Source organism: Amblyomma mixtum, chromosome 6 (genome assembly GCF_055824585.1).
Source record: "Amblyomma mixtum isolate Tamu chromosome 6, ASM5582458v1, whole genome shotgun sequence".
Taxonomy (NCBI): domain Eukaryota; kingdom Metazoa; phylum Arthropoda; class Arachnida; order Ixodida; family Ixodidae; genus Amblyomma; species Amblyomma mixtum.
Genome location: NC_143017.1, coordinates 134,071,284 through 134,081,903, shown reverse-complemented (window position 1 = coordinate 134,081,903; position 10,620 = coordinate 134,071,284).

Below are 10,620 nucleotides of genomic sequence, written 5' to 3'. Positions count from 1 at the left end.
TATGCAATGTGCAACACTGTTATGGATGGCACATTTCTGTGATGGTGTATTTTGGTCACTTCTGTTTTATCATTATTATTATTGTTTTATTACATACAAAGTGGACACACTCACAGAGGGATACAGAAAGAGGCCTCTAAGTTAAGCACTGTAGTGGGATCTCTTATAATCAAGTGCAAATAGTAAAGTAAAGCAGCTTATATTTCATTCAAAATATTAGTCAGCAATGTTTTAAAATTAATGCAGTAGTTACATTCAAGCAATAAATACACTAATTACAGAAACCCAAATGCTGCATAAACGCGTGCTGACCATGCATACGATGTGCGAAAAAAATTCTTTTAAAGTAAAAACACGCCAATCAGGGAGTGAGCAGCATTTATTCTACGTTCAATCGTCACTCGCAGAGTCTTCAGACTTCGAGCTGGTGCATGCTCATCCCACAAAAGTCGCTCAGCATGTCTGTTGATAATGCGTAGCCATTGTTCCGCATTTCCAACACATAGCTACAGTGTACTAGACATAGCAGAGCAGCTCTTCTTCCAGTTCGGGAAATTGTACGACTTGCCCCTAAAAGTGCACTTTTTGCAGTTTGTGTTCCTCAGTGCATCCTTTTAGCTGCACCATCGTTGGACACACTTCTCGGTCACGTTGAATTTCCTTCCCGCTGCTCGCTTGCCGTGTTCGAGAGCAAAATCCCAGTTATGTAGCTATTAAGGCACTTGCCCATCGTGCTAAAATTGCAACGCTCTACGGCAGCACACAAAAGCCACAACAACGGCGAATTTACAATCTACCAATACTCCTGCGCTTTCAAGAGCCACAGAAAGCTGGAGCTGGTGATACTGATGTCGATAAAGATAGCGGGAGCTCATGGCGGAGGAAAAAGTTTACGATGATGATTACTTGCAGCCTCGGGCGCCTTCCATGGACGGCCACCAGAAAGTTCCTGTGCGCGTGCGTAACCTTGCGATGAAGGGCATCGTTGCTCGTCATTTGCTCGCAGCCACAGGGTTAATATACTCGCAGCTGAAACTGATCATGAAGGCCATGGCATGGCGTGTGCATTTTGAAAACTATTCTTGTGTGAGTTGTGGAAAGTTTAGGTGCGGCCCTTACACGGATATTGTATTTTTAATATTTCCTTTGGGCAAACAGGGTGCGGCCCTTACACGCGTTTGTACGGTACATATAATGTGGAATAAAACAATATCAAAATAAAAGAGTAAAAAAGGAATCAACCAAGTTTATGCTTAAAAGAGGACACAAATTACTCGGTTTTGTTTTCATACTATAAGGTAAAGAACAGTCTGAATTGTGTAGCTAGTTCGAACTTTTGGTAGTGTAAAATTGATGTGTAAAGTTAGTTCTTGGATGTGCAAGTAATGAAGAAGGTGATGATTATTTACCACGCTGTCACAAAATTCGACGCATTTTTGAAACAAACAAAATCAGCGCCGTGCGGACGCATCTCGCCAGCGCGGTCGTAAAACGGGGAAGAAGGAAAACCCCTGGAGAGCGACTAGCTTTGTGTGTGTGTGGCTGCCCGCTCCACCACCGCTCGCCGGAGCGAATGAGTCAGCCACGACGTCGATTTTTCTAGAATGTCCGAGTCATTTCTACAAAAAGGGCGTACGTAGCCTTGCGTGTGCTAAGACGTATTCCCCTCCTCTTCACTGGCATGTCGGCGGCGCCAGACCAGAAATTACAAGAAGCTCCTCGAGGCGACTCCCGGCTTTTGACCAATGAGGACGCACGGCCGGCGCGAGAAGGAAAGGGAGATTGCGCGGCCGACACTGTGTGTATGTGTGCGCCTACTTTTTCGCATAGAACAAACAGACGCGGACCAAGCCTATATAAGAAGGGCGTTAACCGTTGTCAGTTTAGCCTGAGCCGCCATTTAAGCTTCATCGAAGCGCGCCCGCTCGACTCCCGGAAAACACTACTCGCCCCAGCCACGGACTAACGAGGCAGCGCGCACCAGTCTGCGGGACGGCATCGTCGTGGACCTCTGGTCGTCGGACTGTCGCAGTGCCCGGTGAACAAATTGCGTTTTGTTTGTTGCCTCTCTCTTGTGTTAGTGCACTTTAGGTGCAATATTGCCTTTGTATTGTATTCTCTCTCGAGTGTAACTTTGCATGAGTTGCATAGTTTTGTGAATCACTTTGTATGTGTTTGTACTAGTGATTGTGAAATTCTCTGTATCACCTCATTGCTGTAGAAACTTTGTGAACCTTCTTCTCCGACCCATTCACTGGCTTGCAACCGGCGAAAGCGGGGCACCAAACGACCAAAAACCTCTTGTCACTTGGTAGCTGGTCTCCGCTGAGCTTGCCACGCTGAGTCGAGGGCATCTCCTTTGAGTCCGAGACCTCTACCCCTGCACGCTCTAAGGGTGTCTGGGAACGCCACGCTAAATGTGTGTGAAGTTGGGTTACACATGCGATAACCAAATATGCTAAGACTGAATCTGTGAGCTCAGAAATGCAGAGGATGTGAAGATGACAAGTTAAGAGTACAATGGGTAATGGAGGTGTTGCGATTAGACGAAGGGCTTATAAAAGCCACTTGGTTCTGGTAAACTGAAGCATGGAAAGGTGAGAATGATATGTCTGACCCCAAGAGGAGGTACAATAATTCATGCAGATGACAATGAATTAAGGCATGGTAGAGCGTGATTCTGTAACCATATTACCACGTAGTGGTGACTGCAGTTCGGAGAGCAGGAAGACAGCGATAATGGCTTCTAAACAAAACTCTTTATTTGTACTGACTTGCGCCCACAGTGGACTTAACTCGGCAGCGGCGTGAACAAGCGTGCTCGGCGGTCGTCAGCAGAATGCCCGCTGCTAGACAGGAGTGACAGGAGGTCACTGCATGAGGCCTCTGTCCTGCAAAGGACGCAGCCTCATTGTTGCGTCCTTGAATTTTCCTATCACTGACAATGTCATCTCTCGACTCCCATGAACAGGAAAGCAGTAGGTTAGGTTAGGTCAGGACAGAGAAGGACCAGGAAAACGAACCAACAGGTTAGCTTACCTTAGGTTTTGTTTATGGGGTTTAACGCCCCAAAGAGTGAAGGGCTCCAGAAATTTCGACCACCTGGGGTTCTTTAACGTGCACAGACATCGCAGAGTAGATGGGCCTCTAGAATTTCGCCTCCATCGAAATTCGACCGCCAAGAGCACGCAGCAATTTTAGATCGTTTGCGGATTTATGTCCACTGGAGAGATTGCTTTGCCTGCAAGCTCCTACAAATTGGACAGGCAGACTTACGTGGCCTGTAGGTTAGGTTAGGTTAGCTGAGCTTAGGTTAAGTTAGGTTAGGTTGGGATGGGTTGGCTTGGGTTGGGTACCAGGCTGCTCCCAACGTTACTGCAACAGAGTACTGACAACACAAGTTGCACTGCAATAATGCTCAACAATTCGAGTGGAGGAAAAAAACTGATTTCAAAAGTCCTCTATATTATGAGCAGGGGCCCTGAACACCTGGAAATAAAGAAATAATCCCTTGGTTTACCAGGGAAAGCCGTAAAGCGCCAAAGAAAGCTGTGCATGGTAAAATAAAGAATAAAATCCCTACCTTCTGTTCAAGAGTGGCAAGGTCATATATGCGTGCTCTTGGCTGGTGAACAGTCTTCCCTTGAGCCACACAGCTGCTTCGACTGAATTACTGTGTTAGCACAACCTGGGTAAGCAAAACAAACAATTCTCATTGAGACACTGGCATTGAGAGTTTTGCAAAGAAAGCTCTTAGCCCTTTGACAAATGGCATGGCCTTCATGTCCCAGATCTCAATATAGAAGTCCAACCTGGAAATATCAAGCTGTTGAACACGGGAGAAGACATATCTGAAAATGCAGTGACTCGGGCCATGCCAATAGCTACATGCTTGGACATAGGTGCACCATTCTGGACCAACACTGAAAGGGTTTAACAAGCCCTTAACAAATGATCTCATCCAAGCATGAGTGCCCTGGAGAAGATTCTGTCTCTGTCAGCAGTACAGCCAGTTCCGAAGTGCCTTCAGCTTCAGCATAGATGCAAGACGGTTAGGCTTCCCAGTAAAAAAAAACCATTGGAACCAATTGGATTTCCAATGGGTTCCAATTGGTTCCAATTGGACGAGTTCAGTTTCCAGTTGGTTCCAATTGGAATGGTGTTCCAATTGGATGGTCCAAATGGACTAACCAATTGAACCATTTGGGTTTCCAATTGGTTCCAATTGGATGGTCCAAATGGATTAACCAATTGAACCATTTGGGTTTCCAATTGGTTCCAATTGGAATGGTGTTCCAATTGGATGGTCCAAATGGACTATCCAATTGGACCATTTGGGTTTCCAATTGGTGAGCCCAATAGGTCTTACCCATTGCATGCAATTGGTCTGCCGAACTGCACCCAATTTATCCAAAGAATGTTTGCATGTTTGACGAAAAAGGTAGAACTAATATGGTACTTACAGTAAGAGCTATCAGCAGCTTAGCCTAATAAATTGTACTCATCACCTATATCACCACTGGAGCTGAAATTAAATTAAATATCTGCGCTCAGTGGGCAAGCGCCACCGGCCCCAGCATGAGAGCCTAATAAATTGGGTATATAAGTTGGAGCAGAAGTGTGTTCTCTGGATGTACATATTGAGCTAATGTATGCTACTAGTGCCTGAATGTGCAGTGTTGCTTGTGTGTGATGCATGTGTGTCTGTTGGCTTTGATTTCCATAAAAGCATGTTAATTTCAATTCCGTAGAAAAATGTTGATTGGTACTAGGCACAGTGTCTCCTTGCAGTCCTCATATATCAGTTTTCCTTTTGCACATTTTAATATGTTAAGTTGTAGAAATATTCATCCAAGATCCTAGAGCATATTATTCAAACATTTAGCTACCTTTCTCAATGAACGTAGCATATTTTGTGAATATTTTCTTGGTCAAATAACTGCCTGACCTAATGGGTCCAATTGGCTAGTCCAGTTGGATCCATTTGGTCGGGGGCTAAAAACACAACTGGAAGCAATTGGTTCCAATTGGGAAATCCAATTGGAACCAATGGGAATGTCCATTTAGTTCCAATTGGAATGTCCAATTGGTTCCAATGTTTTTTTTTTACTGGGTTAGCGACGACTACGGCAGCGAGTGAGCAGCGCAGTACGTCGCCCGGCGTGTCCGCAGGCGACATCGTTGCCGAAAGCTCGACTGTCTGCGGGCGGCGTCATTGCCAAAAGCTCGATCGACTGTCTCACCGATTGGTTCAGCGGCTCGCGACTCGCAGTCGCAAGGCTGGAAAATCGAGCAGCGAGCGACTTGCCTGCGCGTCGTCTGCCACTTTTTTCGTGCACGGTAGGGACAGACTCACTGGCTCTCCGAAGAGCGCGGCCGCATACTCGCGGTTTCACATAAGAGTGGATCACCGTGTACATACGCTTTGTTCTTTTTTTTTTCATTACGGCCTTCGTACTACATCTTTTTTGCTTCGCCGAGACCGCGTCTGTCGTCGCGAAGATTGCGCCTCGCGCAACTCTCCCGTCGCGCATGCACACAAAGCTAGCAGGGCGTCTGCTCCGGCGGCGCCCAGAGTTTCCGCTGCGGCGCTGGTGTCGCGCTCCTAGACCTGTACCCCCATAGCATGTTCGGCTTTCGAGCCAAGCTATCCATCCAAGACGTTCTGCTACAGATCAAGGAAGAGGCCCTCACTAACATCCCGTACAACGGAGAAAACATACTTCTGGCGCTGGACTTCAAAGGGGCCTTCGACAACGTAAGCCAGGAAGCCATCATAAAGGAACTAAACCACCTCAACAGCGGTGTTAGAATACACAGCTACGCTAAGGCCTTTCTATCCAACCGCACGGCCACGGTGGGACTGGGCGACCTGCGCAGTAGTTCCATTCCCCGAACAAAGGAACGCCGCAGGGATCGGTCATCTCACCCATACTTTTTAACATCGCTATGATCAGGTTGGCCCGCAAGCTTGAAAAAATTGAAGGCATCCAACACGCCACCTACGCCGACGACATCACAGTCTGGACCAACTAAGGCTCGCTCAGCCAAAAGGAAGAATGCTTGCAGATGACAGCCACATGCGTGGAAGAATACGTCAGAGAAAGAGGCCTCACCTGCTCTACGGAGAAGTCCGAACTTCTTTCTGAGAGTAAGGAGAGGAAAGAAGACGGAAGAAAGCCTCAGTGTCACCCTCGAGGGACAGAGGATACCGGAGAAAGACAAGATCAGGATCTTGGGATTGTGGGTGCAGAGCAACCAGAGATGCTCTCACACACTCAGCCTCCAAACAACAGCGCAAGTCGCAAGAATGATAACCCCTAGAGTTGCAAAAAAGAAGCGGCATGAAGGAGCGAGACACGATCAAGCTGGTCAGGAGCCTCGTGATCAGCCGAGTCACGTATTCCCTTCCGTACCACAACACCAACAATGGTGAAAGGGATCAAGCCTACACCGTCAGAAGAAAAGCGTACAAGACAGCTCTCCATCTCCCATCCAATACAGCAACAGGGAAGCTGATCAGCCTCGGAGTTCACAACACCGTCGAAGAGCTCAGGGAAGCACAACTGGCAACGCAGAGAGAGAGACTCCAGCAGACTCGCTCTGGCAGAGCGATCCTATTAAAATTAGGGTATTCCGAAATTAGAACGAAAAACGGCGAGCATACGAGACGGTATCCGCTGCACGCTTAAGGTAAGCTCGCTGCCAAAATACATGTATCCGAAGCTACACGGAGCGAGGCGAAACGCCCGAGCAAAATATGTAGAACAGTATCTGGCAGGCAAAGCGAATACTGTATACACCGACGCCGCGCGATACCCCTACAAAAGGGGGAAGATAAAGCAGAAAGCCGTAGCTGCAGTGGTAAATTCGAACTATAAGGAAATCGCTTGCGCATCCGCATGTGATTGTACGATAACCGAAGGAAAAAAAATGGCTGTTGCTCTAGCGGCTGTGGAGGGATATAGCGCAAACAGACCTCTAGTAATCCTCACAGGCTCCAAAGAGGCATGCCGTAACTATATGAACGGCAGAATCAATCGGAAAGCACTTCACATTCTAAGCGCAGACTTTCCCAAAGAACCAGTCAGACACACTATTTTCTGGATACCGGGACACACTGGAATCGAGGGCAACTAGAGGGCCGACGAAGTAGCTCGCGAGCACACGAACCGAGCGCTTCAACACGCGGTTCCTGAGGAGTTCTCGCGGGTAGTCACGGAGTATTCGGAGATATTGAATTATTACAGAGGAATGAGGGCAAGGATATCCTCCCCCCCCAAAACCTTTTAAATCAACAAGAAGCAGTATACTCTGCAAACGGGAACGTTTCCGAAGTTAGTTTTCTAAGAAATATGGTACGGGGCCAACCTATATATATCACGTGGGGATGCAAAAGAAACGAGTCTTTCCATAGAATACAAAGACCAAGTGCGGTACAGTGGGAGAGTGCTCTTCAGCGGCAACCTGGTTCACCAGAGAGAACTGGTCATCCATGCCCAGCGAGCAGCCAAGCTCAGCGGTACCCTCGAAAAGGGGCGCCGACCTCTGTTGACCGTAATAACCTGTAAAATAGAGCAAATAAAGTTTATCCCTTCCTATCCTACCTTTAACGTGCACAGACATCGCAGACTAGACGGGCCTCTAGAATTTCGCCTCCATCGAAATTCGACCGCGAAGAGCAGAAAGCAATTTTAGATATTTTGAGTTATGTGCACTGGAGAGGTTGCTTTGCCTGCAAGCTCCTCCAAAGTGGACAGGCACCCCTTTTCGGTGGCCTGTAGGTTAGGTTAGGTTAGGTTAGGTTTATTGGGTTTAATGTCCCAAAAAGTAAAGGGCTCCAGAAATTTCGGCCAACTGGGGTTGGGTGGTTACGAAGAGATTACAGCAATACATGGAAGACGAAGACCTGTACCCACATAGCATGTTCGGCTTTCGAGCCAAGCTATCCTCCCAAGACGTTCTCGTACAGATCAAGTTAGAGGTCCTCAGTAATATCCCGTACAACGGAGAAAACGTACTCCTGGCGCTGGACGTCAAAGGGGCCTTGGATAAAATGAGCCACGAAGCCTTCATAAAGGAGCTAAACCACCTCAACAGCGGTGACAGAATACACAGCTACGTTAAGGCCTTTCTATCCAACCGACGGCCACGGTGGGACTGGGCGACCTGCACAGCGACACGTTCCATAACCCCAACAAAGGAACGCCGCAGGGATCGGACATCTCACCCATACTTTTTAACATCGCTATGATCGGGTTGCCCCGCAAGCTTGAAAAAATCGAAGGCATCCAACACGCCATCTACGCCGACGACATCACAGTCTGGACCAACTAGGGCTCGCTCAGCCAAAAGGAAGAATGCTTGCAGGTGGCAGCCACATGCGTGGAAGAATACGTCAGAGAAAGAGGCCTCACCTGCTCAACGGAGGAGTCCAAACTTTTGAGAGTAAGGAGAGGTAAGAAGACGGAAGAAAGCCTCAGCACCAACATTGAGGGACAGAGGATACTGGAGAAAGACCAGATCAGGATCTTGGGCATGTGGGTCAAAGACCCCAGAGATGCTCTCACACACTCAGCCTCCAAACAACAGCGCAAGTCGCAAGAATGATAACCCCTAGAGTTGCAAAAAAGAAGCGGCATGAAGGAGCGAGACACGATCAAGCTGGTCAGGAGCCTCGTGATCAGCCGAGTCACGTATTCCCTTCCGTACCACAACACCAACAATGGTGAAAGGGATCAAGCCTACACCGTCAGAAGAAAAGCGTACAAGACAGCTCTCCATCTCCCATCCAATACAGCAACAGGGAAGCTGCTCAGCCTCGGAGTTCACAACACCGTCGAAGAGCTCAGGGAAGCACAACTGGCAACGCAGAGAGAGAGACTCCAGCAGACTCGCTCTGGCAGAGCGATCCTATTAAAATTAGGGTATTCCGAAATTAGAACGAAAAACGGCGAGCATACGAGACGATATCCGCTGCACGCTTAAGGTAAGCTCGCTGCCAAAATACATGTATACGAACCTACACGGAGCGAGGCGAAACGCCCGAGCAAAATATGTAGAACAGTATCTGGCATGCAAAGCGAATACTGTATACACCGACGCCGCGCGATACCCCTACAAAAGGGGGAAGATAGAGCAGAAAGCCGTAGTTGCAGTGATAAATTCGAACTATAAGGAAATCACTTGAGCATCGGCATGGGAATGCACGATAACCGAAGGAGAGAAAATGGCTGTTGCTCTAGCGGCCGTGGAGGGATATCGCGCAAACAGACCCCTAGTAATCCTCAGAGACACCAAAGAGGCATGCCGTAACTATATGAACGACAGAATCAGTCGGAAAGCACTTCGCATTCTCCTTAGCGCAGACGTTTCCAAAGAACCAGTCAGACACACTATTTTCTGGATACCGGGACGCACTAGAATCGAGGGCAACCAGAGGGCCGACGAAGTAGCTCGCGAGCACATGAACCAAGCACTTCAACACGCGGCCCCTGAGGAGTTCTCGCGGGTAGTCCCGGTGTATTCGGAGATATTGAATTATTACAGAGGAATGAGGGCAAAGTATCCTCCCCCCGCCCCTCCCCCCCAAAACCTTTTATATCAACAAGAAACAGTATACTGGAAGCAACTGCTAACGGGAACCTTTCCGAACTTACATATAATAAGCAATATGGTGTCGGGCCAAACCCAACCTATATCATATCACTTAGGAATGCAAAAGAAACGAGGCTTTCCATAGAATACAAAGACCAGGTGCGGAACAGTGGGAGAGTTTGCTCTTCAGCAGCAACCCGGTTCTCCAGAGAGAACTGGTCACCCATGCCCAGCGAGCAGCCAAGCTCAGCGGTGCACTGGAATAGGGGCGCGCACCTCTGTTGACTGTAATAACTTGGAAAATAGAGCAAATAAAGTTTATCCTATCCTATCCTATCTTTAACGTGCACAGACATCGCAGAGTGGATGGGTTTCGAAAATTTCGCCTCCATCGAAATTCGACCGCCAAGAGCAAAAAGGAATTTCAGATATTTTGGTGAGTTATGTGCACTGGAGAGGTTGCTTTGCCTGCAAGCTCCTCCGAAGTGGACAGCCAGCCGTTTTCAGTGGCCTTTAGGTTAGGTTAGGTTAGGTTAGGTTAAGTTGGGTTGGGTTGGGTTAGGTTGGGTTGGGTTAGGTTGGGTTAGGTTAGGTTAGGTCAGGTCAGGTCAGGTTAGGTCAGGTCAGGTTAGGTCAGGTTAGGTTAGGTCAGGTCAGGTCAGGTTAGGTTAGGTTAGGTTGGGTTTGGTTAAGTTAGGTTAGGTTAGGTTAGGTTGGGTTGGGTTAGGCTAGGTAAGGTTGGATTGGGTTAGGTGGGTTAGGTGGGTTAGGTTGGGTTGGGTTAGGTTGGGTTGGGTTGGGTTAGGTTAGGTTAGGTTAGGTTGGGTTGGGTTGGGTTGGGTTAGGTTGGGTTGGGTTGGGTTAGATTAGGTTAGGTTAGGTTGGGTTGGGTTGGGTTAGGTTGGGTTGGGTTGGGTTAGGTTGGGTTGGGTTGGGTTGGGTTAGGTTGGGTTGGGTTGGGTTTGGTTTGGTTAGGCTAGGCTAGGCTAGGCTAGGCTAGGTTAGGTTAGGTTAGGTTAGGTT